Genomic DNA, 6,416 nt, shown 5'->3' with positions numbered 1-6,416 from the left:
GTTGTTGGGTTTTTTTCTTTTGACTCGCGACATCACGGCAGCTGCACTTTGTCGCTTATTGCTGACTTTGAAACGGTTTGTTGGTCGTGTTTGGTTTATGATCGTAGATGATGCGCGTGGGACGTGTGTAATCATCGAGTACTCACACCAGACTGAATATACATATTTAAATTTTAGCTGATTTTATTTTTTTTTGTAATTTCTAGAATTTTGGCTCTGATGGTGGCGGTGATGGTGCCTTCTTTTTTGGCGCCTTTAGGCACACGTGCTGCGAAGACGCGTGGCCGAACAGGCAAGAACTTGCCGATGGAGCGGCCTGGCACCTTTTTAGTTTTAGCCTGTTGCTGCCGTTGTGGCTGGCCCTGGCCTATGCCAGTTGACCTGATGATGGTCACGTCCTGTAAAAAAAACCAATTCTATAATTAGAAAATAAACTTAAAACACAAAATAAAAAAACAAAAATACTTACGCAGCTTTTAAAAATGAAGTTCATCTTCGTTCAACGTTCTTCGGATGTGTGAAGAGCTGCCACACTCCATGCTTGCAATTTATCGGAAGCCATTTATTATCGATTATTGAAAGTTGTCCAAATATTTCGCCATGATCTTGATATTGAACCAGTCCCATAATTTCTTGCTTTTGGCCAATAAATTGAAAAGATTTTATTTGAATTTTGTATGGCGCCATATAATATTTCATGAATTGTTGGTGACATCGGATACCATGGATATGGTATATACAGAAAAAGTTGTTTCACAAAATCAGCGAAATTTTTCTGAAATGGCGGTTAAAATGACGCGAAATTTATTTTAAAGATCTTCGCTGAAGTCGGTAATAGATGCTAGTAGTTTAGTATTAGCAAAAAGCTCTCCTCGCAGTATTATCATCATTGCTATTGCCGCTTCCATTCTTTGGCATGCTTACACGTTGGCCCATTTCGTTCTAAAAACTTTTCTTGAAGATATTTTTTCCGTTTGCTTACTTCAGTCTAATCTTCACCTTTTGTTTGCCATTTTTTTATTTCTATTTTATTTGATATAGTACATATTCAAGACAAATTCGAAAAACCGGATCCAGGCATGCAGTGGACTTACTCCAAACTGCAACGCTCCAGGCTTTGGTATACAAAATTCCGAACTAAAATCTTTTATTTCTAATATTTTTGTTGGAGTGACACCACAGATTAGACAACATTGCAGTTAAAACCTTTAGCAATTTGCCATTAATACCTGTCATGTGCATTTCATAGGTAACTGTTTTAAACAAAACAAAAGGCTTAAGATTATTAATTTGAGAATCTAAACTGTTTTTTTTCCATCATTATGTGGGCTGTAGTTTCTTTTACTACTTCTATTTTCAGAGGTCTGCAAAATCGTATGGACTGCGGTGTTCTATTGTTCCATATGTTGTGATTAAAAGTGTCTATAATTCTTATCGGTATAACAGAAGTAACAAAAATGGAGTGATCTAAAAGCTGTTCGCCAGGTGTTTTAGTAGCGAACTTTTGCTTGTATATAGAATAACCAGTTGAACCATCAAATCCATAGCTGCATATTAGTCTGATTTAAGAACTGTTTGGAAACTGGTTTAAAACATCAGCTTGCATTTTAATTATTCTGCGCGCAGTTTGATACAAAACTTGTATACTTTTATATCCATTACTTCACTATAGGTTGGGTAAATGTTACTGTGGCGACTTTTATTCATAAGTCTATTGTTCACGTATTGCTGTTTTGTTAGTGAATTATCCAGGAGGTAAGCCAAAGCTGCATCGGATGTTAGTGAAATGGGTTTTTGTATATCAAACAGCTTTCTCGATTCAGTTGGTGTTTTGGGTGTCGTTATTGTTTTTTTAAGAACAAAAGCCACGTCCTTCCTGCATTCTTTCTTTGCAGAGACTACTGCAGCATGTGCAAGGAGATTTGTGTCACAATTATTTTCATTTGCAAGCTCAGTTGCCAATTTCCGTTTTAATCTTGTACCTGCATTCGTGTAAGATAAAGGTGGACGTCCCATTTTCTGTGGTGTCTTGCAGGTTTCGTCGATAGTAATTGACATTTTAGACGCCAGAAATACAGTATGTTTAGACACGAACCGTTCAAGCATATAGTTACATTTGGGTAAATATCTATCTTGGTGTATATCCAATCCGATACAGATTGAATGTTTCCATGGTTGCTCCGCCATACGTCTAGAAGTTCGCAGTGACTAAACTCGAACGTGCCTATATATTAGCAAATTGTGCAAAAAGGGAGACGAACGGGGGTGAGTTATTGGTTTAAAACTTAAGACAACACTCACAAGTACAAACTGGACCAATTAGTTGGTTTCAGCATGGAACATCTTATTTGTTATATTCCACGAAACACAGAGAACGCATGTTAATTTAAAAAAAAAAATACACATAAATTGGACATTGCACAACACTAAATACTTAAGGACTATACACAAATTAATAATATACATTAGATAGTGCGTACCTTGAAGATAACTTTCCATGATTTAGTTGAATTTTCTGGTCCAAATGGACGCTTGTAGCACAACACAATGTGACTAAATATTTTGGCGTCAATTTCTATTCGGAAATCAGCTAATCGCTAGCTCACATTTAAAAGCTCTCAAAAATGTTTGCTGGCACTTTCAAAAATTTTTATTATAATTTTTATAATGTATAATGAATTTAGTTTAATATAAAAACAAAAAAGCAACGATATATTAACATCGAAAAATCGACTTTATGCCAAAAAAAAACGAAATCTGGACCATAGTGCATTGTGTAAAGAGTCTCTTGACTGACTGTACATATATAAAAAAGGTGTTTTTTTTTTTAAAGAGGTGTTTTCAACAGCCCAACTATTGCCCTCTCTTTCTTTTGGTAAAAGGGTTTTTTTTTAATATAAACTATTTCAAGATTTAAATATTTTTTACCTACTGCGTCTTTTGGCGAATTTTCGTCCCTTTTACCTACTTAGCAGCGTTTTGCATCAAAAGAAAGAGAGGGAAATAGTTGGGCTGGTAAAAACACCTCTTTAAAAAAAAACACGTTTTTTGCAGGGCAATGAAGTCTATCTGTTTTTAATCCGATTTTGATAAATAATATATTATTCGAGGGGAAATTTAATTTCCTATCTTTCATAGTTCAAGTGTAGTTATACTTTAGTATAAGTTAGTGGCGTAAAGTGACGCCAAGCAGAGAGACCAAAAAAAACCATACAAAATTGAATTTTTCAATTGGCTCCAAATTGGACCCTGGGGCCAAATTGACCATTTGTGGTATGCAGTTTATCTTAGTTTTACTAGACCTAAAACTTGTTCTTTGAGTCCAAAGGTGTACGATCAATTTCACAAATTTTGAAAATGTTTTTTATCAAAACCCACTTTAAAAAAACCCATTAGAGATATGACCACGAAATTTAGAGAACATCATCTCAATAGAATAACCAATTGAACGTTATAAATTAACATATCAAAACTTTTCACTAACATTAAGTAACAATCGAATGAAATCAGAATTTTAGGTAAAAAAAAAGAGGGCGTCTAACGGCTAGACACGGTAGAAGTGAAACCTTCCGTAAAACAAACTGAGAGAGAATGAGACGAAAGCAGCATTAGGAGCGGGATAATTATAGGTTCATTATAATATTGCTATAAAGGTCATATTTTTTATTTTCTTCATTTTATTATTTTCTTCATTTTATTATTATTATTCATCCTCAATGTTTTTAATTTCAACAAATTATACGAGTGGCTTATGATAGCTAAAATATGATACAAATGCTTTGGTTTCGATGTTGTCAACATATCTTTGAAATACCGCGTCAATTGTTGTTTTTGATCGTGTTGTTAATTCAGTGCGATTGTTACACATTTTTAAACTGAATGTTGTATTGAGAAAGTCAATTAAAGGAACCGCTGTGTCCAATGCAAAATTTACGTTAAAATCGCCACTTAAAATCATTGGAACTTTATCGTAATCTTTTCTAAGTATCCGCGATACTTCTGGTGTATACTTTATTAAATTTTCATGAATGAATTCCGTGATGCTATTTATTGATTGATTCGGTGAAATATAAATTGCCACAATTAAAACTGTTTTTCCATTGCTCAATCTGGTTTCGCATGCACATATTTCTCCCACTTTAGAGAGCTGAACAGACAGTGATTCTAGTTGCTGTGCATTCATTCATTATATATTTTGTGATACATTTTTATTTACTTTTTACTTTTTATACCCTTGCAGAGCGTATTGTAAAATTGGTCAGAAGTTCGTAACGCACAGAAGGAGGCGTTTACGACCTGAGAAGCTGAGTTGATATAGCCATGTCCATCTGTCCGTCCGTCTGTGCGTATGCGTTTTACTCAGCCGTCTTAAGAGCTATCGGGATGAAATCTTTTTTTGGGGTTTCTTATTACCCGGGTAAGATAAAGTATGAAAATCTTTAGGATCGGACCACTATATCATATAGGTCTAGAAGAAAACATTTTGCGGACATGGCTATATCAACTCAGCTTCTCATGCTGATCAAGAATTTATATACTTTATGGGGTCGTAAACGCCTCCTTCTGTGCGTTACGAACATCTGACCAATTTTACAATACCCTCTGCAAGGGTATAAAAAGTAAATAAAAATGTATCACAAAAAAATATATAAATATATAAAAAGCATTATAAAAAAAACTTCGACCACACTAATAACAGAGCCACGTCGACACTTTCTAAATTGCCTTCGAGTTCTGTAGTTAAGCACGCATCTCATTTTCGCATTGTCGTTATGTCTCTTTTTAGAGACACGCGAGCACACTAAGTACACAACTCGACGACAATTTACAAAGTGTCGACGTGGCTCTGTTGTTAGTGAGCTCGCTTGGCGATCGGGCGGCCGGGGTTCGACTCCCAGCTTGGTCGAAGTTTTTCATAATGCTTTTTATTTATTTATAATGCTTTTTATATATTTGCATCTCATTCTCTCGCAGGCTAAATACTATAAGATCTATATGTGTCTCTGTTTAGTGGTCGGTTTTTCGTTTCATCGAGTCTGAAATCACTCCCAACGATTCTAAAGAAGTTTTCACTTCAAAAAAAGGACATCGTTTGCAAAAATTGTGTAGGGGTTTCAGTCGCCTCAGAGACGCCTATTTACAATCATATTGCTATTAGTTTGTTCTAATAGCAATAAATACTAAGTTGCAACAACAAAGTGCGTAATTTTTGGAAAATCCATGTCCACCAATTCGGGCCCAAGCTCTCTCGATCCCCACCAGCAACAGCTACAAGAACTAATTGTACAACAACAACGTGAGCGTCGACTCTCGGTCCAACGCAACAACGCGTACTTTTCGGTGGTGTCGCCGACCCCACCGAATGCTAACGTAAGCAATAACACCGAAAGTGCCAGCCACTCAGCAATCAACAGCAACTTACCGTGGAGAGAGCAGTGTGCTTCTCCATCAATATCGATAACTGGGTCACCGATTGCACCGACCAGCACCGTCAGCTCGTTGACAGCAACTACTGCAACGTCTGCCGAGGTATTGACCTGCCACAAGCCGTCAACTTAACGCCTTCTGTCCAAACTGGAAAGGATAGATATATTAAAATAACTAAGCAGAAGCTAAGCCCGCAAAAGAAGAAAAGTGTCAATACGCCAAAAATAACCAAACCAAATGAACAAGTAGCACCCCTTAGCGGGAATCGTTTTAAAAGTCTTGCCGATCAGAAAGACGATCAATCCGGCGCTGTAGAAAAAGAAAAAAATTGGCTAGACCACTCCCTTTATAGATCCGTGGAGCCAACTGCACCGCCCTGGTTTCGAAACTAGTAGAAACAGTAGTGGCAAATAACTTTGTTGTAACCCCTCTAAATAGGGGAAACATACAAGAAATTAAATGTCAAACCCAAATTGAGCGCAATTTCCGCATCATCGAAAAGTACCTCCGTAATGCTAATATCAACTTCTATACCTAACAACTAAAAAGCAGTAAAGGGCTCCAGGTTGTGTTATAGGGGATTGAGCCATCGGTCCCTACTTAAGAAATAGCAGACGCATTGGCCGAAAAAGGGTTTGCGGTCAAGTCCGTTGGCAACATCATCAACAGGAACAAAGTCGCACAGACGCTCTTTCACCAGCAGCAAAACTTCGCCTAAGGCATGCCAATCACAACCTCTCCAAGGCGTTAAGACAAGAGGAAAGCTGGGCTCAAACCAGCATTAAACATCTTCTGTGGAAAGCCCACCGAACTTTAAGCGCTCATACAGAGACAGTTTCACCGATAAGGAGTCCAACCGTTGGATGGGCCCGCAGTGACGAATATAATGGTTTTTTCAGCCAAATCCAACATCAAACTTATTTGTACTTCCCCCTTCGAGCACATTAACGGATAGTGAATACTCGGAACTCCAATTGGATGAGATCTCT

Source organism: Drosophila willistoni, unplaced genomic scaffold, assembly GCF_018902025.1.
Source record: "Drosophila willistoni isolate 14030-0811.24 unplaced genomic scaffold, UCI_dwil_1.1 Seg271, whole genome shotgun sequence".
Classification (NCBI taxonomy): Eukaryota; Metazoa; Arthropoda; class Insecta; order Diptera; family Drosophilidae; genus Drosophila; species Drosophila willistoni.
The sequence above is the reverse complement of the archived record's forward strand: the minus strand, read 5'-3'. Positions refer to the sequence as shown.